Genomic DNA, 26,312 nt, shown 5'->3' on the forward strand with positions numbered 1-26,312 from the left:
CGCTCTCCGCTCAGCTCTCTGCTCCGCCCGCTGACTCCGCCCGCTGAAACTGCCGCTGACTCCGCCCGCTGAAACTGCCGCTGACTCCGCCCGCTGAAACTGCCGCTGACTCCGCCCGCTGAAACTGCCGCTGACTCCGCCCGCTGAAACTGCCGCTGACTCCGCCCGCTGAAACTGCCGCTGACTCCGCCCGCTGAAACTGCCGCTGACTCCGCCCGCTGAAACTGCCGCTGACTCCGCCCGCTGAAACTGCCGCTGACTCCGCCCGCTGAAACTGCCGCTGACTCCGCCCGCTGAAACTGCCGCTGACTCCGCCCGCTGAAACTGCCGCTGACTCCGCCCGCTGAAACTGCCGCTGACTCCGCCCGCTGAAACTGCCGCTGACTCCGCCCGCTGAAACTGCCGCTGACTCCGCCCGCTGAAACTGCCGCTGACTCCGCCCGCTGAAACTGCCGCTGACTCCGCCCGCTGAAACTGCCGCTGACTCCGCCCGCTGAAACTGCCGCTGACTCCGCCCGCTGAAACTGCCGCTGACTCCGCCCGCTGAAACTGCCGCTGACTCCGCCCGCTGAAACTGCCGCTGACTCCGCCCGCTGAAACTGCCGCTGACTCCGCCCGCTGAAACTGCCGCTGACTCCGCCCGCTGAAACTGCCGCTGACTCCGCCCGCTGAAACTGCCGCTGACTCCGCCCGCTGAAACTGCCGCTGACTCCGCCCGCTGAAACTGCCGCTGACTCCGCCCGCTGAAACTGCCGCTGACTCCGCCCGCTGAAACTGCCGCTGACTCCGCCCGCTGAAACTGCCGCTGACTCCGCCCGCTGCTGCCGCTGACTCCGCCCGCTGAAACTGCCGCTGACTCCGCCCGCTGAAACTGCCGCTGACTCCGCCCGCTGAAACTGCCGCTGACTCCGCCCGCTGAAACTGCCGCTGACTCCGCCCGCTGAAACTGCCGCTGACTCCGCCCGCTGAAACTGCCGCTGACTCCGCCCGCTGAAACTGCCGCTGACTCCGCCCGCTGAAACTGCCGCTGACTCCGCCCGCTGAAACTGCCGCTGACTCCGCCCGCTGAAACTGCCGCTGACTCCGCCCGCTGAAACTGCCGCTGACTCCGCCCGCTGACTCCGCCCGCTGACTCCGCCCGCTGACTCTGCCGCTGACTCCGCCCGCTGACTCTGCCGCTGAAACTGCCGCTGACTCCGCCCGCTGACTCTGCCGCTGACTCTGCCGCTGACTCCGCCCGCTGACTCTGCCGCTGAAACTGCCGCTGACTCCGCCCGCTCTGACTCCGCCCGCTGACTCTGCCGCTGACTCTGCCGCTGACTCCGCCCGCTGACTCTGCCCGCTGAAACTGCCGCTGACTCTGCCGCTGACTCTGCCGCTGACTCTGCCGCTGACTCTGCCGCTGACTCTGCCGCTGACTCTGCCGCTGACTCTGCCGCTGACTCTGCCGCTGACTCTGCCGCTGACTCTGCCGCTGACTCTGCCGCTGACTCTGCCGCTGACTCTGCCGCTGACTCTGCCGCTGACTCTGCCGCTGACTCTGCCGCTGACTCCGCCCGCTGACTCCGCCCGCTGACTCCGCCCGCTGACTCTGCCGCTGAAACTGCCGCTGACTCCGCCCGCTGACTCCGCCCGCTGACTCCGCCCGCTGACTCTGCCGCTGAAACTGCCGCTGACTCCGCCCGCTGACTCTGCCGCTGACTCTGCCGCTGACTCTGCCGCTGACTCTGCCGCTGACTCTGCCGCTGACTCTGCCGCTGACTCTGCCGCTGACTCTGCCGCTGACTCCGCCCGCTGACTCTGCCCGCTGACTCTGCCGCTGACTCTGCCGCTGACTCTGCCGCTGACTCTGCCGCTGACTCTGCCGCTGACTCCGCCCGCTGACTCCGCCCGCTGACTCCGCCCGCTGACTCCGCCCGCTGACTCCGCCCGCTGACTCCGCCCGCTGACTCCGCCCGCTGACTCTGCCGCTGAAACTGCCGCTGACTCCGCCCGCTGACTCTGCCGCTGACTCCGCCCGCTGACTCTGCCGCTGACTCCGCCCGCTGACTCCGCCCGCTGACTCCGGCCGCTGACTCTGCCGCTGACTCTGCCGCTGACTCTGCCGCTGACTCTGCCGCTGACTCTGCCGCTGACTCTGCCCGCTGACTCTGCCGCTGACTCTGCCGCTGACTCTGCCGCTGACTCTGCCGCTGACTCTGCCCGCTGACTCTGCCGCTGACTCCGCCCGCTGACTCTGCCGCTGACTCTGCCGCTGACTCTGCCGCTGACTCTGCCGCTGACTCTGCCGCTGACTCTGCCGCTGACTCTGCCGCTGACTCTGCCGCTGACTCTGCCCGCTGACTCTGCCCGCTGACTCTGCCCGCTGACTCCGCCGCTGACTCCGGCCGCTGACTCGGCCGCTGACTCGGCCGCTGACTCGGCCGCTGACTCGGCCGCTGACTCGGCCGCTGACTCGGCCGCTGACTCGGCCGCTGACTCGGCCGCTGACTCTGCGCTGACTCTGCCGCTGACTCTGCCGCTGACTCCGCCCCCTGACTCCGCAGCGGCGGAGTCAGGGGGCAGAGTCAGGGGGCGGAGTCAGGGGGCGGAGTCAGGGGGCGGAGTCAGCGGCAGAGTCAGCGGCCGGAGTCAGCGGCCGGAGTCAGCGGCCGGAGTCAGCGGCCGGAAGTCAGCGGCCGAGTCAGTTAGCAGAGACCCTAGGAAATAAAATAGCGGTTGTTGCAATATTTAATGTCACACGGTATTTGCGCAGCCGTCTTTCAAAAGCAATTTTTTTTTAAAAAATACACTTTAATGAATTAAAAAATATTAAACAGTAAAGTTAGTCCATTTTTTTCGTCCAAAAGTTTTGATTACCTGTTTTTGTGTATTTATTATTTAAGATATAGTTTTTTTTTATCTAAATTATTATACATACAAGTGAACCGATTGGAGGTTTGTTTTGTTTAATAAATATTTAAATGTAAGACATTTTCTGTATTACTTAAGGCTGCTTTCACACTGGAGCGGGCAGGCGTTGATGGTAAAACACCGCTAGTTCTAGCAGCGCTTTACTGTAATTTTAGCGGCGATATTTGGCTGCTAGCGGGACGCTTATAACCCAGCTATCGGCCGATGAAGGGGTTAAATGCGCCCGTGTAGCGCCGCTGCCGAAGCGCTTTGCAGGCGCTTCAGCAGCAGTGCCCATTCATTTCAATGGGCAGGAATGGTGGAGGAGCGGTATCGCCACCCCAAAGATGCTGCTTGCAGGACTTTTTTGAACATCCTGCCAGCGAATCGCCTCAGCGTGAAAGCACACAGGCTTTCACACAGACTGCAGGGGAGCCGGTTCGCAGGCACTTTACAGGCGCTATTTTTAGCCCAAAAGCGCCTGAAAAACGCTCCAGTGTGAAAAGGGTCTAACTGTTAGATTTTATGAGATGAAGGGGAAAAAAAAATCGGCCTAACATATCGGCCCAAAAAAATCGGCATCCTATATCGGCCGCCGCGATTTCTAAATATCGGCATCGGCCGGAGAAAACCCCATATCAGTTGACCTCTAGTGGCAATGCTTTAATGTAAAAAGAAAATGTATAAGCTGGGGGGGGGGGGGAGGGAGGTGGGCAGATGAACTATTTTCATATCACTGGGTTTAGTAACACTTTAGGGCAGGGCTCAACAAATCCCAAGTCCCCATGGCAACAAGAATTTGCATCCTGGCGCCTAGGCTGCTGCCCGAATGCTTTTTGTTCCCCTTTGTGATGAAAAACGAAAGTTTAAGTAAAAAAAAAAAAAAAAAATGTTTTTTTTAATTGTAAAAAAAATTAAATTACACCCAAGCACATAAAATCCCCCACCCACATATACGCTCATACAAACGACTCCAGCCTGCCTCCACGCCAGCCGATCCGCTCCAGCCTGCCTCCACGCCAGCCGATCCGCTCCAGCCTGCCTCCACGCCAGCCCGCTGCCCAGCTTGATAATCCAATGCCTGCTTTCCAGCCTGTCTCTGATGATCCGTTAACCAAAGATCGGCTTGATGTTATGGTTTTTTTGCAGATACGACCAGTTTGAGCGTCTGGAGGTCGCTCCTGCAAGGGGGGGTTCTGTCAGGAAAGGTTTCACCTGCTGGTGGCACGGTCCAGCCTAAAATTCTGTTGCCCACGGTCCAGCCTGAAGTTCCGTTGCCCACGGTCCAGCTTGCTGAGCTGGTGCCCGTTACCCAGCCTGCTGATACGGTGCTTGCTAAATCGGTTCCTGATGCCCAACTCGCTGCTGCCGTTTTCAGCCTGTCGCTCCAGCGCCTGCTGCCCGGCCTGATCCAAAGCCCAATATCCAGCCTGATGTTCCAGTGCCCTCTGTCCGGCCTGATGTTCCAGTGCCCGCTGTCCAGTCTGATGCCCGATGTCCGGCTTGATCCAGTGCTCGCCGTTTGGCTTGATGTTCCGGTGCCTGCTTTCCAGTCTGATGATCCGATGTCCAGCTTGATGTGCCGCTGCCCAGCTTGATGTGCCTCTGCCCGCTGCTCAGCTTGATGTGCCTTCACCAGCGGGTGTCTCCCGGCAGTCTGGAGCCGACATAATCTCCTTCAATCAGGCGTCAACTGAGACTGATTGTAGGAGGTGTATATATATCCAGCAGATGCTGCACACCTTTGCCTTGGTATTGTTCCTTGAGCCCTGACCTGTGTTCGCTAGCCTGTTATCCTGCTATACTGTGACCCTGTATCCGTTCCTGGACCCCTGCCCTGCAGCCTGATTCCTTCCACCTGTTCCCCCTGTCTCCTGTTACCCTCTCCCTGTCCGGTCTTCTTCCCAGCCCAATCTGCTTGATCTCCCGTTTACGATTACATCTTACTCCTGTACATACTTTTGGTTTCACATTTGGCACCTTTTGAGGGGGGAAGGGGGGGAACAGAGACCTGTTTTTGACAGGTCCTCTTCCCTACTTCCGGGGACAGGGCCGCAGCCTGATCTCCTGGAAGTTTGGCCCCCCTCCTCCTTCCCCGCTTCCGGGCCAATTAGAGAGCACAGTGCGCTTTGCACATGCGCAGTAGGGAACCAGCTGTGATGCCGAAAGGCTTCACTGCCGGTTCCCCTACCAGGAATGGCGGCAGCAGCACCCGGGAGTCAATCCAAAGATCGGCTGGGGTGCCGACATTGCGGGCTCCCTTGACGGGTAAGTGCCCTAATATTAACCATTTCACATCCAGGCCATTTCTGACACTTCGCTCCTACATGTCAAAAATTATCATTTCTTTGCTATAAAATTAGATAGAACCCCCAAACATTATATATGTTTTTTTAGCAGAGACCCTAGAGAATACAATGGCAGTCATTGCAACTTTTATCTTGCACGGTATTTGCGCAGCAATTTTTCAAACGCGTTTTTTTTGAAAAAAAAAACAGTTTCATGCTTTAAAAAAAACAAAACAGCAAAGTTAGCCAAATTTTTTTGCATTGTGTTGAAAGATGAAGTTACGCCGAGTAAATAGATACCTAACATGTCACGCTTCAAATTGCACACGCTCGTGGAATGGCGCCAAACTTTGGTACTTAAAATCCCCATAGGCGACGCTTTAACATTTTTTACTGGTTACTTGTTTTGAGTTACAGAGGAGGTCTAGGGCCAAAATTATTGCTCTCGCTCTAACGTTTGCGGCGATACCTCACATGTGTGGTTTGAACACCGTTTTCATATGTGGGCGGGACTTACGTATGCGTTCGCTTCTGCGTGCGAGCTCACGGGGACAGGGGGCGCTTTAAAAATTTTTTTTTTTTTTTATTGTTAATTTTACTTAAAAATTTTTATTTTTACACTTTAAAAATTTTTTTTTTTTTTGATCACTTTTATTCCTATTACAAGGAATGTAAACATCCCTTGTAATAGGAATATGACACGATCAGTCCTCTTTACAGTGAGATATGGGGTCAATAAGACCCCACATCTCACCTCTAGGCTGGGAAGCCTAAATCAAAAAAAAAAATAAAACGATCGCCGCTTCACAGCTGAAGCGGCGCCGTTTTTTTGAATGCAGAGGCCGGGCGTGACGTCATAACATCGCCGCCCGGCCTCCGAACGATCATAGAGACTCCGGCGACCATCTGGTCCGCCGGAAATCTCTATGGTGAACATCCGGCGCCGGCGGATCCGCTATCCGACTCACCGATCGCTGAGGTGAGTCGGTAGTAGCACCGGAGGGCGGGCGGGAGGGGGGGGACGTCCCCTCCCGCCACCCGTAAGAACGATCAAGCGGCGGAACAGCCGCTATGATCGTTCTTATGGTGTACGGAATCGCCGGCTGAAAATGCCGGTATCTGAATGATGTCTGTAGCCTCAGACATCATTCAGATATAAGCCCCGAAAGTCGAGGACGTCATATGACGTCCTCCGGATGTCAAGCGGTTAAAAGTCAGTAGCTGCAATTATTGTAGCTGCTGAATTTTTTTTTTTTTTTTTTTTTTTTTTTCCACCCAGGCCTCCTCTTAAGTTTAAATACATTACAAGTGCATCAAAGCAAAGTGATCCAAATTTAAATCTCTCTTTAGAGAGCAAAGCTAGTGTGAACGAGCCCTTAAAGGTTTTTTTAATCTTTTGCTATATGTTCAGTTTGAATTACCAAATGGTATGACAACTTTACATTAGGGCTTTTTCTTCCACACCATACATGCATGAAAACTGATGGGAAACCCGCGCAGATTTCACTTGCAGAGACATCAGTTTCACATCAGTTTTCATGCGCGTCAGTTGTGTGCCCTGTTTACATCAATGTTCTCGTGTCAATTTTTTTCCTGTGCAGAAACTGCATACACATTGCAGGTTCCTTCGCTAGAAAAAAAATCTGCATGTTGTGTGAACAGGGGAAATAGAGAACCATTGTTTTTGTTGTGCCCCTTGCAGAACGCTTATGCCGTGGACATATGACCGGACTTTTCGTCGGACTGAACTCCGAAGGACTGAGTTCCAACAAAACAGACTTGCCTACACACAATCACACCAAGGTCCGATCGTTTTGAAGGTGATGACATACGACCAGACTAGAATAAGGAAGTTCATAGCCAGTAGCCAATAGCTGCCCTTACGTCCTTTTTTTTTTTTTTGTCCGTCGGACTAGCATACAGATGAACCGGATTTTTCGATCGGACTCAAGTCCGTCGGAAAGATTGAAACATGTTCTATTTCTAAAGTCGGACAGATTTTTCGACAGAAAAGGTCCAATGAAGGCCCACACACAATCGAATTGTCCGGATTAGTTCCGTCGACCAGTTCAGACAAAAAATCTGGTCAAGTGTACACGGCATTACAGAAAAACTGATGTCTTTGCACAATGGTGTGAACGAGGCCCTTTTATGTCAGTGATGCAGCAGATTCAGAACACTTGGTGTTCTTGTCTCCTGTTTACTGAAATACCTATACTTGCTAGACTGATCGGTTGGGTACCTGTCATGTCCTTTCCCCTTCTTGTAAGTTTCACTAATATAACTTTACTGTGAAGGTCAGCCTCGCTGGCTAATAATACGTTTGGGAGTCTGTCTCTGTCCTCTGTCCTAATTTCCAATCATATACCTAGAAATTAAGAGTATTTCAGAGTACCTGGCATTCCGAGAATAGCGGGTACTTAAACTCTGGAAGATGTGACACCTAAGCACCCGCAGGTACCTGCTATGTTTAGATATCATTTGCTTTAACCACTTGCCGACCGCCTAACGCAAATATACTGTGGCAGAAATGGCACGGGCAGGCAAAATCACGTACCTGGTACGTGATCTGCCTCCCGCGGGGGGGGTGTCCGAGGCGGTTGGCTTCATTAGGGGAGCCATCCAGGCTGAGGGGGAGACCACTCATTCGTGGCCACTCCCTCGCGATCAATCCCCACGAATGAGATTCTTCCTCTGCTGCTGTATAGTAAACAGCGGCCGAGGAAGTGATGTCATCGCTCCTCGGCTCGGTATTTTCCGTCCTGGCGCCGAGGAGAGAAGACATCGATGTGAGTGCACAACAGTACACACACACACACACACACACACACACACACAGTAAAACACACCAGGCATGCTTTTCACCCCCCCCAATCACCCCCCCCCCCCCCGTCACAGTGACACCAAGCAGGTTTTTTTTTTTTCTGATTACTGCATTGGTGTCAGTTTGTGACAGTGTGGTACGGCAGTTAGGGTTAGCCCCCTTTAGGTCTAGGGTACCCCCTTAACCCCCCCTAATTAACCCCCTTGATCACCCCCCGTCGCCAGTGTCACTAAGCAATCGTTTTTCTGATCGCTGTATTAGTGTCACTGTGACGTTAGTTAGGGAGGTAAATATATAGGCTCCGCCGTCAGCGTTTTTGTAGCATCAGGGACCCCTATATACTACTTAATAAAGGTTTTAACCCCTTGATTGCCCCCGTTGCCAGTGTGATTAAGCAATCGTTTTTCTTATCGCTGTATTAGTGTCACTGGTGACGCTAGTTAAGGAGGTAAATATATAGGTTCGCTGTCAGCGTTTTACAGCCTCAGGGACCCCTATATACTACCTAATAAAGGTTTTAACCCCTTGATTGCCCCCTAGTTAACCCTTTCACCAGTGATCACCGTATAAGTGTTACGGGTGACGCTGGTTAGTTACATAGCAGGCGAGGTTGAAAAAAGACACAAGTCCATCAAGTCCAACCTATGATTATGTGTCAGTATTACATTGTATATCCCTGTATGTTGCTTTCATTTAGGTGCTTATCTAATAGTTTCTTGAAACTATCGATGCTCCCCGCTGAGACCACCACCTGTGGAAGGGAATTCCACATCCTTGCCGCTCTTACAGTAAAGAACCCTATTGTAGGGTCACCAGTACGGTATTTGTATATTGAAATCATGTCCCCTCTCAAGCGTCTCTTCTCCAGAGAGAATAAGTTCAGTGCTCACAACCTTTCCTCATAACTAAGATCCTCCAGACCCTTTATTAGCTTTGTTGCCCTTCTTTGTACTCGCTCCATTTCCAGTACATCCTTCCTGAGGACTGGTGCCCAGAACTGGACAGCATACTCTAGGTGCGGCCGGACCAGAGTCTTGTAGAGTGGGAGAATTATCGTTTTATCCCTGGAGTTGATCCCCTTTTTAATGCATGCCAATATTCTGTTTGCTTTGTTAGCAGCAGATTGGCATTGCATGCCATTGCTGAGCCTATCATCTACTAGGACCCCCAGGTCCTTTTCCATCCTAGATTCCCCCAGAGGTTCTCCCCCCAGTGTATAGATTGCATTCATATTTTTGCCACCCAAATGCATTATTTTACATTTTTCTACGTTGAACCTCATCTGCCATGTAGTTGCCCACCCCATTAATTTATTCAGATCTTTTTGCAAGGTTTCCACATCCTGCGGAGAAGTTATTGCACTGCTTAGCTTAGTATCGTCTGCAAATACAGAGATTGAACTGTTTATCCCATCCTCCAGGTCGTTTATGAACAAATTAAATAGGATTGGTCCCAGAACAGAACCATGGGGAACCCCACTACCCACCCCTGACCATGCCGAGTACTCCCCATTTTTTACCACCCTCTGAATTCGCCCTTGTAGCCAGTTTTCAATCCATGTACTCACCCTATGGTCCATGCCAACAGACCTTATTTTGTACAGTAAACGTTTATGGGGAACTGTCAAAAGCTTTTGCAAAATCCAGATACACCACGTCTACGGGCCTTTCTTTATCTAGATGGCAACTCGCCTAGTAGATTGGTTTGGCAAGAACGATTCTTCATGAATCCATGCTGATTACTGCTAATGATACCGTTATCATTACTAAAATCTTGTATATAGTCCCCTTATCATCTCCCTCCAAGAGTTTGCATACTATTGATGTTAGGCTAACTGGTCTGTAATTCCCAGGGATGTATTTTGGGCCCTTTTTAAATATTGGTGCTACATTGGCTTTTTTCCAATCAGCTGGTACCATTCCAGTCAGTAGACCTGTCTGTAAAAATTAGGAAACAACTGTCTGGCAATCACTTGACTGAGTTCCCTAAGTACCCTTGGATGCAAGTTATCAAGTCCCGGTGATTTATTAATGTTAAGTTAAGTCTAATTTTAATTCTGTCCTCTCTGTTAACCACGGAGGTGCTTCCTCTGTTGTGTCATGAGGATAAACACTGCAGTTTTGGTTACTGAAGCCCCCCGATTCACTTGTGAAGACTGAGGAGAAGAATAAATTCAATACCTTCGCCATCTCCTCATTCTTTGTAACCAGATGTCCTTCCTCATTCTTTATGGGGCCAATATGGTCAGTCCTCCCTTTTTTACGTTTACATACTTAAAGGGGGTTGTAAAGTTAATTTTTTTTTTTTTTTAAATCACAAACATGTTATACTTACCTTCACTGTGCAGCTCGTTCTGCACAGAGTGGCCCCGAACCTGCTCTTCTGGGGGTCCCTCGGCGGCTGTCCTCAGCTCCCTCCCCGCAATATACTAACCACCTTAATGCGAGCTCTCTCGCATGGTGGGTTAGTTACTGCGGGCGCGCTCCCGTGATACAGCCGGCGGCTATAGCGCTCGCTGTATCACTCGGCCCCGCCCCCGGCGCGCCGCGTCATTGGATGTGATTGACAGCAGCGCGAGCCAATGGCTGCGCTGCTTTCAATCCATCCACTATAAGCCAATCAGCGACCAGGCTGCATTGGCTGAATGGAGGTCGGGAGCGAGCGGCCGAGTTTCGAGGTGTCAGGTAAGTAAAACGGGGGGCTGGGAGCGGCGGTATTTTCAAAAGTTTTTTCACCTTAATGCATAGAATGCATTAAGGTGAAAAAATTTATACCTTTGCAACCCCTTTAAAGAGTTTCTTGGGATTTTTTTTTGCTCTCCCTCCGCTATGTGTCTTTCATGTTCTGTCTTAGCCGTCCTTATTGCACCCTTACATTTCTTGTTGCATTCTTTATAAAGTCTGAATGCTGAGGATGATACCTCAACCCTTGTATTTTTTGAAGGCCTTCTCCTTTGGCTTTTATATGCATTTTTACATTGGAGTTAAGCCATCCAGGACTTTTGTTCGCTCTTTTAAATTTATTACCCAATGGGATACATTGGCTAATGCCCTTATTTAATATACTCTTAAAGCAAACCCATCTCTCCTCCGTATTCTTTGTTCCTAATATTTTATCCCAATTTATGCCTTTAGCAAGGTTTGTAGTTTAGGGAAGTTGGCTCTTTTGAAATTTCAGTGTCTTTTGTATTCCCTTTTATGTTTCCTATTTGTGTTATACCGAAACTAATTGACCTGTGATCGCTGTTACCTAAATTGCCCCGTATTTCCACATCCGTGATCAGGTCTGTATTGTTGGTAATCAGTAGATCCAGTAATGTTTTATTTCTAGTTGGTGCGTCTACCATCTGACCCATAAAATTGTCCTGCAAGACATTAAGGAACTGGCGAGCCTTAAATGAATGCGTGGTTCCCTCCGCCCAGTCTGTCTGGATAATTAAAATCCCCCATTATAACACTTCCCATCCTTGCTGCTAATCCAATTTGTGATAGGAGATCTGTCTCCACTTCCTCCCTCAGGTTAGGGGGCCTATAGCATACTCCCAGTATTATTTTCCCCTTAGCTTCATCCCTTTGGAGCTCTACCCATAAGGATTCCACCTTCTTCCTAGCTCCCTCAGTGATGTCATCTCTCACATTCACTTGTACATTATTCTTGATATATAGGCATACCCCTCCCCCTTTTTTACCCTATCTATCCTTGCCGTAAAGGGTATACCCTTGAATGTTTGCCAGCCAATCATGAGAGCTGTTGAACCAGGTCTCTGAAATTCCCTCAAAATCCAAATCCTCCTCGTACAACAGTATCTCTAGTTCACCCATCTTGTCCGCCATGCTCCTGGCATTGGTGAACATGCCACATAGTTTAGACCGGTTGCATATTGTCCTCGTATTGGGTGTTTTGAGATTGCAACTAGGACTTGCTACTATACTTACCCTTGTGTTTTTGTGCTTTGGTCAACCTACCACTAATGCCCCCAATACTACCCTCTGGAATATCTTCCACGCTGACTATCTCTACCTCTGGACCCTCCCCCCCCCCCCCCCCATTTATAGTGTCGTTTATTACCTAATAAAGGTTTAGTCCCCTGATCGCCCGGCGGTGATATAACTTAGGTTTTAGGGTCTGTGTCGCCCCAGGCAGCGTCAGGTTAGCGCCAGTACCGCTAACACCCACGCACGCATCATACACCTCCCTTAGTGGTATAGTATCTGAACGGATCAATATCTGATCCGATCAGATCTATACTAGCGTCCCCAGTGGTTTAGGGTTCCCGAAAACGCAGTGTTAGCGGGATCAGCCCAGATACCTGCTAGCACCTGCGTTTTACCCCTCCGCTTGGCCCAGCCCACCCAAGTGCAGTATAGATCGATCACTGTCACTTACAAAACACTAAACGCATAACTGCAGCGTTCGCAGAGTCAGGCCTGATCCCTGCGATCGCTAACAGTTTTTTTGGTTGCGTTTTGGTAAACTGGCAAGCACCGGTCGTAGTCAAACCAGCACTGCAGTAACACTTGGTGACGTGGCGAGTCCCATAAGTGCAGTTCAAGCTGGTGAGGTGGCAAGCACAAGTAGTGTCCCGCTGCCACCGTCATGCCCATAATGCCCTTCCTGCTGCATTCGCCAATCCTAATTGGGAACCCACCACTTCTGCAGCACCAGTACTTCCCCCATTCACATCCCCAATCAAATGCAGTCGGCTGCATGAGAGGCATTTTCTTTATGTCCTCCTGAGTACCCCTACCCAACGAACACGACAAAATGGCCGCCGGAGTCTTGTGGAACGCAAGCGCACATTACACATCGCACAGTATAAAAGGAGGGGAGGTGAGGCAAGGGTCACGGTCCCGTAGACATCCACTGATGAAACGCGTAGGGCGTGGCCTAATTCTGACGCCTTGCATCATCTCCCAGCGAACACAGCCTTTGAACCTGACACTTCTCTGATGACATTTGGTTGCCTGTTTGAAACTACCAAAATGTGAGTACCATCTTGTCATCTACTGTAAATAAAAAGTGTTTATGGTTTTACACTATGGGAATCTCCTCTTTCCTTTATGTTCAAATGGTATCCCGATCCTGAATACGCTAAGGACTGCCGCACAGTGGCATACACTGTGACTGCGCGTTACCCCTGTAGGGGTTAAGGAAGCTGGTGAGTGTCTGCACGATCACAACGCGAGACACAAGCACCCGGTCACCATAGGAATATAAGTAGCAGATACAAGTTGGATATACCTGCCTTGTTTTAAAGAAACGCCAAGGAATTCACAAAGACTTTTGATTTTCACCTATGTTGCACTGAGCATGAGTCACGGCTTGTTTAGCCATTTTATTATTAGTGTGTGATAACAATATTATCATTTTTAATGGTAAATAACTTATAAGGATTATACAATTATTACCACAGCTGCACTGTACACATATCACGTGTCATTATATGTGTTTGATTTTTTCATTTCTCATTATAAGGAGCACAAGTCACTTTAATATTCATCAGCTGGGACTTCCCTCCCTTCCCTTCCCTATTTCCCTTCCCCTCCCTTTTCTCCTTCCCACCCCCCCCTCTTTTCCCCTCCTCCCCCCCCCCCCCTTTTTCCCCTCTCCCCACTCACAGCTAATCACTTTTCACAAAGCAGCTTCTTTTGATATTAGTATTTTTAGGACAGCGCCACACCCACTTTTTTTACCCTTCACTAATTGGGAACCCACCACTTCTGCAGCACCCGTACTTCCCCTATTCACATCCCCAACCAAATGCAGTCGGCTGCATGAGAGGCATTTTCTTTATGTCCTCTTGAGTACCCCTACCCAACGAACCCCCCCAAAAAAGATGTCGTGTCTGCAGCAAGCGCGGATATAGGCGTGACACCCACTATTGTCCCTCCTGTCCTGACAATCCTGGTCTTTGCATTGGTGAATGTTTTGAACGCTAGAACACACACTAGTTAAGTATTAGCGTAGGGTACAGCACTGCACAGACTAGGCGCACTTTCACAGGGTCTCCCAAGATGCTATCGCATTTTAAGAGACCCGAACCTGGAATCGGTTACAGTTATAAAAGTTACAGTTACAAAAAAAGTGTAAAAAAAAATAGTTGTTTTATTGTTCTCTCTCTCTCTCTCTCTCTCTCTCTCTCTCTCTCTCTCTCTCTCTCTCTCTCTCTCTCTCTCTCTCTCTCTCTCTCTCCCCTCTTTTTTTACTGTATTCTATTCTGCAATGTTTTATCATGTTTGCTTTTCAGGTATGCAATTTTTTATACTTTACTGTGTTTTGTTTTCAGGTACTCCATTCAGCTGCAGCTCGGATTTATTTATCTTGACAGCAACAGCGTTTGCTCCCACGATATATAAAGCCGTGACTCCAGCGGAAGCATGGGGGCAGCAGGGGCGGAGGAACGATTTGCTCCTAACTTGGGCCGGATGCCCCCATGCTTCGGCATATATAAATGGTGCATGTATGCCCATCATTAGAAGTGGGTGGATGAAGGGAGGTATTCTAATGGTGGGCATACCCACCAATCAATCTCCTCTTTTTTTCTTTCAGCCCACAGGCTGCATGAAAAAAAAAAGATTACAATATATGCCCAACAAGGACCAGCAACGTACTGGTATGTTGCTGGACTTTGAGTGGTTATACCAGAATGATGCCTGCAGGTTTAGGTATCATCTTGGTATCATTCTTTTCAGCCAGCGGTCGGCTTTCATGTAAAAGCAATCCTAGCGGCTAATTAGCCTCTAGACTGCTTTTACAAGCAGTGGGAGGGAATGTCCCCCCCCCCCACCGTATTCCATGTTTTTCTCTGGCTCTCCTGTCCCAATAGGGAACCTGAGAATGCAGCCGGTGATTCCGCCACATGACTATAGAGCTGATCAGAGACCAGAATGGCTCCAGTCATCTCTATGGCCTAAGAAACCGGATGCTACGAGCATTTCATGGCTTAGATTTCGCCAGATTTAAACAGCGCCATTGGGAAATTGGGAAAGCATTTGATCACACTGATCTTGGTGTGGTCAGATGCTTTGAGGGCAGAGGAGAGATCTAGGGTCTAATAGACCCCATTTTTTTCAAAAAAGAGTACCTGTCACTATCTATTGCTATCATAGGGGATATTTACATTCCCTGACAATGATAAAAAAAATGAAAGGAACAGTTTAAAAATAAGATAAAAAAGCAAAAAAAAGCACCCTTGTCCCCCCCCCCCCACCGCCCCCCCCCCGCTCTCGCGCAAAGGCGAACGCAAGCGTTGGTCTTGTGTCAAATGTAAACAGCAATTGCACCATGCATGTGAGGTATCACCGCAAAGGTCAGATCTAGGGCAGTAATTTTAGCAGTAGACCTCCTCTGTAAATCTAAAGTGGTAACCTGTAAAGGCTTTTAAAGGCTTTTAAAAATGTATTTAGTTTGTCGCCACTGCACGTTTGTGCGCATTTTTAAAGTATGTCATGTTTGGTATCCATGTACTCGGCCTAAGATCATCTTTTTTTATTTCATCAAACATTTGGGCAATATAGTGTGTTTTAGTGCATTAAAATTAAAAAAAAAGTGTGTTTTTTCCCCAAAAAATGCGTTTGAAAAATCGCTGCGCAAATACTGTGTGAAAAAAAAAAAAAAAAGAAACACCCACCATTTTAATCTGTAGGGCCTTTGCTTCAAAAAAATATATAATGTTTGGGGGTTCAAAGTAATTTTCTTGCAAAAAAAAAATTTTTTCATGTAAACAAATGGTGTCAGAAAGGGCTTTGTCTTCAAGTGGTTAGAAGAGTGGGTGATGTGTGACATAAGCTTCTAAATGTTGTGCATAAAATGCCAGGACAGTTCAAACCCCCCCCCCCCCAAATGACCCCATTTTGGAAAGTAGACACCCCAAGCTATTTACTGAGAGGCATGTCGAGTCCATGGAATATTTTATATTGTGACACAGGTTGCAGGAAAAAGACAATTTTTTTTTTTTTTGCACAAAGTTGTCACTAAATGATATATTGCTCAAACATGCCATGGGAATATGTGAAATTACACTCCAAAATACATTCTGTTGCTTCTCCTGAGTACAGGGATACCACATGTGTGAGACTTTTTGGGAGCCTAGCCACGTACGGGACCCCAAAAACCAAGCACCGCCTTCAGGGTTTCTAAGGGTGTAAATTTTGGAAAGTAGACACCCCAAGCTATTTGCTGAGAGGTATAGTGAGTATTTTGCAGACCTCGCTTTTTGTCACAGTTTTGAAAATTGAAAAAAGAAAAAAAAAATACATTTTTCTTTTCTTTCTTCATTTTCAAAAACAAATGAGAGCTGCAAAATACTCACCATGCCTCTCAGCAAATAGATTGGGGTGTCTACTTTCCAAAACGGGGTCATTTGGGGGAGTTTTGTGCCATCTGGGCATTTTATGGCCTTGGAAACTGTGATAGGTAGTGAGGAGTGAAATCAAAAATTAACGCCCTTAGAAATCCTGAAGGCGGTGATTGGTTTTCGGGGCCCCGTACGCGGCTAGGCTCCCAAAAAGTCCCACACATGTGGTATCCCCATACTCAGGAGAAGCAGCTAAATGTATTTTGGGGTGCAATTCCACATATGCCCATGGCCTGTGTGAGCAATATATTATTTAGTGACAACTTTTTGTAAATTTTTTTTTATTTTTATTTTTTTGTCATTATTCAATCACTTGGGACAAAAAAAATTATATTCAATGGGCTCAACATGCCTCTCAGCAACTTCCTTGGGGTGTCTACTTTCCAAAATGGGGTCATTTTGGGGGGGTTTTGTACTGCCCTGCCATTTTAGCACCTCAAGAAATGAGATAGGCAGTCATAAACGAAAAGCTGTGTAAATTCCAGAAAATGTACCCTAGTTTGTAGACGCTATAACTTTTGCGCAAACCAATAAATATACGCTTATTGACATTTTTTTACCAAAGACATGTGGCTGAATACATTTTGGACTAAATGTATGACTAAAATTGAGTTTATTGTATTTTTTTTATAACAAAAAGTAGAAAATATCGTTTTTTTTTAAAATTTTCGGTCTTTTTCCGTTTTATAGCGCAAAAAATAAAAACGGCAGAGGTGATCAAATAGCATCAAAAGAAAGCTCTATCTGTGGAAACAAAAGGAAGCAAATTTTGTTTGGGTACAGCATTGCATGACCGCGCAATTAGCAGGTAAAACGACGCAGTGCCAAATTGTAAAAAGTGCTCTGGTCAGGAAGGGGGTAAATCCTTCCGGGGCTGAAGTGGTTAAAGCATTGCTAAAAGCAAAACTCCTTCCTTCTTCCCTTTTTTTTCTTTAATTTTTTTTTTTTTTAGTTTGGACAGAAAGGAGAAGGAATTATAAAAACACCTGTCAGGATTTTATTGCTGTCTGTGCCCCTGTTGGGGAGATTCACCCTCTCTCTTTGTCATGTTTACTATTATCATCAAAAGTAAAATTCCTACATTCTTGCCTTTTTGGTTCTACTTTAAAGTGGTTGTAAAACTTAAACTTTTTGTTACCTTAGCTACTTGCCAATCAACCGCCGTCGTTATACAGTGGCAGGTTGGCTCCCCTGCGCGATTCGACGTAGCTGTAGGTCGGCTCACGCACGCTGCGAGAGCATGCCCGTGGGTCGAGTAGACTCACTGTCCGCCGGCGACCCGCGATCGCGTAGTACAGAGGCAGTACGGGGGTCTGCCTTTGTAAACAAGGCAAATCTCCGTTCTGACAGGGGATATGACAGAGATCTTCTGTTCCCAATCATTGGGAACAGTGATCTGTAATGTTGCTGGCAGCCCATCCCCCCTACAGTTAAAACACACCCAGGGAATACAGTTAACCCCTCAATTACCCCTAGTGTTAACCCCTTCCCTGCCAGTGTCATTTTCAAAATGATCGGTACATTTTTATAGCACTGATCAATGTGATGTCACTGGTCCCCAAAAAGTGTAATTTGGGGTCAGATTTGTTGATGCAATGTCGCAGTCCCTTTAAAAATCGCAGATCACCGCCATTACTAGTAAAAAATAACAGTCCCTAAATCTATCCCATAGTTTGTAGACACGAAAACTTTTGCGTAAACCAGTAAATATATGCCTATTGGGATTTTTTATACTAAAAATATGTAGAAGAATATATATCGGCCTAAACTGATGAATAAATTTAGTTTTTTTTTATATATTTGTTTTCAATATGTATTATAGCAAAAAGTAAAAAAAAAAAGTTTTTTCAGAATTGTCGCTCTGTTTATAGCGCAAAAAAATAAAAACCGCAGAGGTGATCAAATACCACCAAAAGAAAGCTCTATTTGTGGGGGAAAAAAGGACACCAATTTTGTTTGGGTACAATGTTGCACGAATGCGAAATTGTCAGTTAAAGAATGGTTAATGCATTCCCTGCAATAAGGTAAAAAAATATTTCAGTGTGTGTGTGCATCGCCCCCTCAACCCCCCCCCCCCACCCAAACTTACCTGAGCCCAATCTCGATCCAGCTCTGTACCCATCTGCAGCGGTTTTCTCCTTCTCCCCACTCTCACAGGCTTTGCTGAGAGCAGCAGGAACCATTGGCTCCCCCAGCTGTCAGTCAAATCCTGTGATGAGGGGGCAGGGCTGAGCCTTGCTGTCTGCATCTATAGACACACATTGTGGCTGGGGATCAAACCCACAGGTGCGCTACCATAGGATGTGGCTTCTTATGATGGCACACCAAGAAGAGAAGCCAGGAGCACAGGTCCCAAAAAGAGGAGGATCAGGGCTGCTCTGAGTAATTCCATTGCACAGAGCAGGTAAGTATACCGTATGAAAATTCAGTGCATAATATAAGTGTAGCGCAATCAGGTATAAATTATATACTCGTAAAACAAAATACTCCAACTTGAAATTGTGAAAAAATTATTTTGTAAAAAAATATTAAATAAATGGAATTCCATAAAGAAAGTCCCATACACAGAACTCCACCACTGTGTACAAAATTAGTGACAGTTCATATAACTTCTTCCAGTGTATCCAATATCATGATTAGCGATTTGGCTATTTAAGGGCTGGTATGTTGCTGTTTCCCCGCCTACTGAAGAAGCCCAATAGGGCGTAATGCGTATGGGTGGGAGGAGCCAAAGTCAGTGACGTCACAGAGCCATTTGTTTCAGCGTGGTGAGCTTATTGAATGCATGATTTTTTTTTTTTTATTTTTATATCCCTCTGAGTGTTTTTAATCCCCTTTTGGTTTTAAATAAATGTTGGGAAACAGAGAGCACTATAGTCTTTCTGTTTCATTTCATGTCATGTTATAACGATGACCATGGATTAAGGAAAGAGGGAAAGAAGCGTTACTCCGTGAATGGAGCAGGAGTGTTGCCGTGTGCAAAATAAAGAAAAATGGTGCTGTGCGCTGCCAAAGTGATATATAAAATACAGTGACCTTATTTAAATTGACCTCTAAGTTGCTGCAAATACAAATTGTGTTCCCACAATAATAAGTGCTGATTGAAAAGAGGTTGATCATACAGTTAGGCAATCTGTTTTAAGCAGTGCAAATACACCCTTTTTCAGAAGTGTTGGTGTACCATCCATAGTTGGAATTGTTCAAAGGCTAACATGACTCTGTAGTGGGGTCAATTACTGGCGGTAAGAAGGCACTTTATCCAGAGGTGGTGGGCACAGGATACACTGGATGAAGTTATATGAACTGTCGCTGATTTTGTACACGGTGGTAGAGTTCTGTGTATGGGACTTTCTTTATGGAATTCTATTCATTTAGTATTTTTTTTTTTTTTTTACAAATTTTTTTTTTTTTTTTTCTCAATTTCAAGTTGGAGTATTTTGTTTGAGTATATAATTTCTACTTGATTGTACTACACATATATAATGCACTGAATTTTCATGTGATGAATTTTGTGGACACATTTATCAAGTGAGAGAGGCAATCTCTGCCTAGGTCATTTGGTATATGATTTGCGAGTTGTAATTTGCACGTATAAAGTAGTTCATGATTGCATTTGATTATATTTCATTGCGAAGGTAAGTTTACCATGTTTGTTAATTTTAAAGGGTGAAAAAATTACATATACTTTATATGGTCGATTTATGCCTTTTAGCTTATATAAACCCTCATTTTCTACTGTATGATAAGCTGCTCTTCTTTTTTTTTTTTTTTTTTTTTTTTTTTTTTAACTGCAGAGTTCTGTAGCAAGATTTAATATGTACTCTGCTAGGAACCTTGGAGAGTCCAGACCATAACACAAAGCAGTGGTCTGTCTCCAGGATTGCATGTGACTTTCTCAGGAATGCACAGTGTGTACCTGTGTGATTCGTGGTGGGAACCAGCCCTTGTAGTAGATACCATATGACTATGCTACCCCAGCACAATTATGGCACACACCAAAACATGTGCTGTATGTATTTTAATAAAAATAAAAAGCACTCACAACATTTGGATGCAACAGCCTGACTGCCAGATACATTTATACTGGCTCTTTTTGTCATTACAACTAGTCATTGTACAAGGTGGAATTCAACCATTGATTGCAAGTGGCAGAATACCTGTTGAGAGATAATTTAATAATCTTTAGCACAGACATCCAGTTCCTAACAAAAGTAATAATAAAAACATTGTATTTTACCCGTTGTATTGTCATTTAAAGCATAGAAATATAAAGATTGATGGCCACACTGCTTATTTGTAGTCATCCCCAAATCTTTTTCCCCTTAAGTTTTGGCCAACGCTGTACCTCCAATATTGTACGCTATTAGAAGATTATTTTTCCATTTAGAAATGAACTGCAGTTCAATCCCAAATCCTTTTTTCATGTTTCAAACCTCTGCAGAAATATTATTTAAGGGTTGCTGCATACTCTACCATAGTTTTTTGCCATCATCCCAAAAAGACTCCATATCTGAAAATTATATATGTAGCTAGGACATTCATAGGCACTAATTGACAAATCTAGTATTATAACCAAATAAAATCACAAATTACTTTATTTTATTTATTTCAAATGATAAAAACATGTAATATGGCCACTTTAACAGCATTGTTCTACTCCCACATCAACAATTTGTGATACAGTATACCACTATATTTTATACATATTACATAGGTACAGAATCTCTTGCATCAAAATAGCCATGCTCCTATTGAGACCCAATGCATTTCAAACACTTGTCTTTTTCAGGGGTATATATGATATGATATAAGGACCACAGATGACATTGGCCATGTAGATTAAATGATGTGAATTGATTTGATGCCTTCATATGATGATAGCCACAAGGGTTGCTGATAATGCCACTGGTTGAATTCATAGTTACATAGTAGGTTAGGTTGAAAAAAGACACAAGTCCATCAAGTCCAACCTATGTGTGTGATTATGTCAGTATTACACTGTATATCCCTGTATGTTGCGGTCGTTCAGGTGCTTATCTAATCGTTTTTTACAACTATCGATGCCCCCCACTGAGACCACCAGCTGTGGAAGGGAATTCCACATTCTTGCCGCTCTTACAGTAAAGAACCTTCTACGTAGTTTAAGGTTAAACCTCTTTTCTTCTAATTTTAATGAGTGGCCAAGTGTCTTGTTAAACTCCCTTCTGCAAAAAAGTTTCATCCCTATTGTGGGGTCACCAGTATGGTATTTGTAAATTGAAATCATATCCCCTCTCAAGCGTCTCTTCTCCAGAGAGAATAAGTTCACTGCTCGCAACCTTTCTTCATAACTAATGTCTTCCAGACCCTTTATTAGCTTTGTTGCTCTTCTTTGTACTCGCTCCATTTCCAGTACATCCTTCCTGAGAACTGGACAGCATACTCCCAGGTGCGGCCAATCCAGAGTCTTGTATAGTGGGAGAATTATCGCTTTATCCCTGGCGTTAATTACTTTTTTGATGCATGCCAATATTCTGTTTGCTTTGTTAGCAGGAGCTTGGCATTGCATGTCATTGCTGAGCTTATCTACTAGGACCCCCAGGTCCTTTTCCATCCTAGATTCCCCCAGAGGTTCTCCCCCTAGTGTATAGATTGCATTTGTATTTTTGCTACCCAAATAAATTATTTTATATTTTTCTACATTTAACCTCATTTGCCATGTAGTTGCCCACCCCATTAATTCAGATCTTCTGGAAGGTTTCCACATCCTGCAGAGAAGTTATTGCCCTGCTTAGCTTAGTATCGTCTGCAAATGCAGAGATTGAACTGTTTACCCCATCCTCCAGGTTGTTTATGAACAAATTAAATACGATTGGTCCCAGCACAGAACCCTGGGGGACCCCACTACCCACCCCTGACCATTCCGAGCATTCCCCATTTTTTAGCACCCTGCAAAATCCAGATACACCACGTCTGCGGGCCTTCCTTTATCTAGATGGCAACTCGCCTCCTCATAGAAGGTTAATAATAGGATTTTTATAACAGCTTACTTGTAAAATCCTTTTCTTTGAAGTACATCATTGGACACAGAGCCAATGTAGTTACTATGTGGGTTTATAGGCCACCTTCAGGTGATGGACACTGGCACACCCAAAGACAAAAAGTGCTCTCCCTATATAACCCCTCCCACTACTGGGAGTACCTCAGTTTTGTAGCCAAGCAATACACGTGTATACCAAATAAGGGAGGGACCTCTGTGTCCCGTGATGTACTTCAAAGAAAAGGATTTTACAGTTAAGCTGTTATAAAAATCCTATTTTCTTATCGTACATCACAGGACACAGAGCCATAGTAGTTACTATGTGGGATGTCCCATAGCAATGGCAACTGAAGGGAGGGAGACACAACGAAAGTAGGGCACCAAGAGACTAGAAGACTTATACTGCAGCCTGCAGTACACTGCGCCCAAAGGCGATATCCTCATGACCTTTTACATCTACTTGATAGAATCTGGTAAATGTATGGACTGAAGACCAAGTTGCGGCCTTGCAGATCTGAGCCATGGAGGCTTGGTGATGCACTGCCCAAGAAGCACTAACAGCCCTGGTGGAGTGCGTCTTAATTAGGGTTGTCCCGATACCACTTTTTTAGGACCGAGTACAAGTACCGATACTTTTTTCAAATACTCGCCGATACCGATTACCGATACTTTTGTTTTTATTTCGGGGGGGGGGGGGTGAACGGTGTATGTGTGTGTGTGTTTTTTTTGTTTTTTTTTAATTTACAATTTTTATTTTTTACAATAATATTTTTTTATTCTTTATTGCAATATGTGTTTTTTTTTTTTTTTTTTTTTTTTTTAATCAGCCCTGTTGGGGGGCTTTGGTGAGATATCAGGGGTCTTAATAGACCTCTGATACCTCCCCCTTGAGACAGAGAAAGAGACAGGATAGAGATTCCCCAGTCCCTTTCTCTGCAGCCTCAGCTGCACTAAAAAATGAATGGAGAGAAGACAGCGGCTCCTCTCCATTCATAAACTGACACATCGTAATCACAGGAGATTACAATGTTTCAGTTATGTGAATGGACAGAGTCAGCTGACTGTCCATTCACAAAGGAAGGAGGAGGAGGACAGCAGAACGGAGGGGACAGCGGGGAGGCACAGCAGAACGGAGGGGACAGCGGGGAGGCACAGCAGAACGGAGGGGACAGCGGAGAGGCACAGCAGAACGGAGGGGACAGCGGAGAGGCACAGCAGAACGGAGGGGACAGCGGAGGGGGACAGAGAAGGAGAGGGGAACGGTGGGGGACAGCGGAGGGGGACAGAGGAACGGAGGGGGCATGGAGGAGGATGCAGTGACAGTCAGTGGTGACCGATCACTGCTGTATGTCACTAAAGCCGCTGAAAGCTGCGGGGGGAGAATCTTGTAACTCCCCCACGCGCCGATCACAGCTGACTGTCCAGGTATCGGGGGAAGCATCGGGAGCATTTGCCCGAGTACAAGTACTTGGGCAAATGCTCAGTATCGGTGCCGATACCAATACTAGTATCGGTATCGGGACAACCCTAGTCTTAATATGAAAAAGAGGAATTTTCCTTTTTAAACCATAAGCTTGAGCAATCACTTGACGGATCCATTTAGAAATAGTAGATTTCAACGCTGCCTGTCCTCTTTTAGGACCATCTGACAGTACAAACAAAACATCAGTTTTATGAATCTGAGCGGTCACTTTCAAATATATCTTGACCGCTCTCACCACATCAAGAGAATGTAGTGACTTTTCTTCCACAGAACAGGGTTCTGGAAAAAATGAAGGCAGAACAATATCCTGATTTAAATGAAAACCTGACACTACCTTCGGTAGGACATTAGGAAAAGGCAGCAACACAACCTTATCCTTATGAATAATCAAATATGGCTCTTTACAAGAAAGAGCAGCCAACACTGATACTCTTCTTACAGAAAATATGGCAACCAAGAAAATTATTTTCCTCGTCAAGAGGACCAAGGCTGTTTTTTGTAAAGCCGACAGGACTAAATTTAAGTCCCAAGGGTTCAGGGGTGATTTAACTGGAGGATTAATCCGCGTTACTCCCTGAATAAAATTACGAACCAGTGAGTGTGAAGCAAGTGGACGTTGAAAAAATACCGATAAGGCCGACACCTGGCCCTTAATAGTACTCAAGGCCAGCTTCATCTCTAATCCCATCTGGAGGAATTCAAGGATCCTACCTATGACATATTTTCTGTGGTGCCAACCCCTGGATTCACACCAGGAGACATATGCCTTCCAGACTCTATAGTATATGACTCTGGAGGCCGGCATTAACCAAAGTAGAAACTACTGTAGTTGATAGCCCACGGTCCTATAGAATGTGGGTCTCAATATCCAAACCGTTAAATTTATGGAACTGATCCTTTCCTGGAGCAGAAACACCCTCTTCTGAGCTGTATCTATGATCAGCCCCAAGTACTGCAATCTCCTTGATGGTCTTGAGGAGGATTTCTCTAGGTAATCCAACCTAGGTCTTCCAGGTAGCTGATTGTGGTGACTAAAGTTTGGTTTAAACGGGCTACCGATTTGATCTATCAAGAGTAGATTGTCTAAGTAGACTAGTATTGTTATATCTTGGGCACTTAACCTGGCTGAAAGAGGAGCCAGGACCTTTGTGAATACTCAAGGTGCAGTAGCCAGACCGAAAAGTAGAGCTAAAAACTGAAAATTAAGGTTTTCTACCTCGAAGCGTAGAAATTTCTGGTGAGTGGGGGAAAATCAGCACATGGAGATAAGCATCCTTGATGTCGATTGACGCCAGAAGTTCTCCCCCTTGTAGGATGGAGATTACTGATTGGATTGACTCCATGCGAAAGGAGCGGATATTCAAAAAACGGTTTAGATCTTTGAGATCTAAAATGGGTCTGACACCCCTGTTTGGCTTTGGAACCGTAAACAGGTTTGAATAAAACCCCAAACCTCGCTCTTCCAAGGGGACCTCTGATATCACTCTTTGAGACAAGAGATGATCCAGAGCTAGAATGAGACTTCTTTTTCACTGGGTCTCTGGGAACATTTGATCTGAGAAAATGAGGAGACGGGAACTCTCGGAACTCTAGTTCCTGCCAGACCTTTGAAAACTGTAGAAGTCTTCCCCCCCCACTCGAGCGAGCGGGGACATCGATTCATAAGGAGGCTTTAGAATTCTGTTTTGTGGTTTTCTTCCCTCAGGTCCTCTTTTGACCTTGGGACTCACCCTGAGGTTTACCTCTTGAATCTGACGGTGGAGGCCGTCGTGACTGCCTGGAGGCTGCTGCCCCCATAACTGGAGAAGAAGTACGTTTAAAAGAAAAATGCTTAAACTTCTTCTTAACCAGTAAAAGGGAACTTTTCCCATTAGAAATTCTTTGGATATACTTATCCAGATCATCTCCGAACAACCGTTCACCATGAAAAGGGAAACTGGCCAAGAGCTTTTTGCATGGCGCTTCGGCTGACCAATATTTCAACCATAGATAAGATTCTACGCACATGTACCAGCCCTAGCATGAGCCGTGAGGCCTGGAGAATAGAATCTTTCATAGCGTCTACTGTAAAACACAATGCTTCTGATATTCCGGCCAAATTCTGGGCCTGCTTATCAGGAATAACTTTGAGTACATCTATAAACTGGCCCTTTAAGGACTGAGAAACTCCGATCGCTGCCAGTGGAGGTTGAACTACTGAACCTGCGAGCGACATATAGTTTTTAAAAAGGAACTCCAACTTCTTATCCGTTGGATCCTTTAGCATATGAGCATTGTCAACTGGACAAGTCAGGTTTTTATCTACAGAGGATATAGCAGCGTCAATTACTGGAATTCCCCATTTCTTATAAAAGTCTTCCTCCATAGGATAAAGTATTAAAAACTTTTTTGGAGGGAAAAATTGTTTATCTGGGTGCTCTCATTCAGAATACATAAGCTTCCTTAGCCAT

General features: G+C 46.2%; 1 protein-coding gene across 3 annotated transcripts in view; it reads left to right on the forward strand.

Moving 5' to 3' along the window:
• The window catches only part of POLR3H (RNA polymerase III subunit H), a 99,366-nt gene that overhangs the window by 12,103 nt on the left and 60,951 nt on the right, over positions 1-26,312 (forward strand). Inside the window, exon 2 of one of the 3 annotated variants that reach the window (XM_073592738.1) lies at positions 17,051-17,168. The exons of the other annotated variants lie outside the window; for them this stretch is intronic. The gene's annotated coding sequence lies outside the window, so the exon portion shown is untranslated. The remainder of the gene's footprint in view (positions 1-17,050; positions 17,169-26,312) is intronic. 3 annotated transcript variants of the gene reach the window in all.

This window comes from Aquarana catesbeiana, linkage group LG07 (genome assembly GCF_042186555.1).
Source record: "Aquarana catesbeiana isolate 2022-GZ linkage group LG07, ASM4218655v1, whole genome shotgun sequence".
Taxonomy (NCBI): Eukaryota; Metazoa; Chordata; class Amphibia; order Anura; family Ranidae; genus Aquarana; species Aquarana catesbeiana.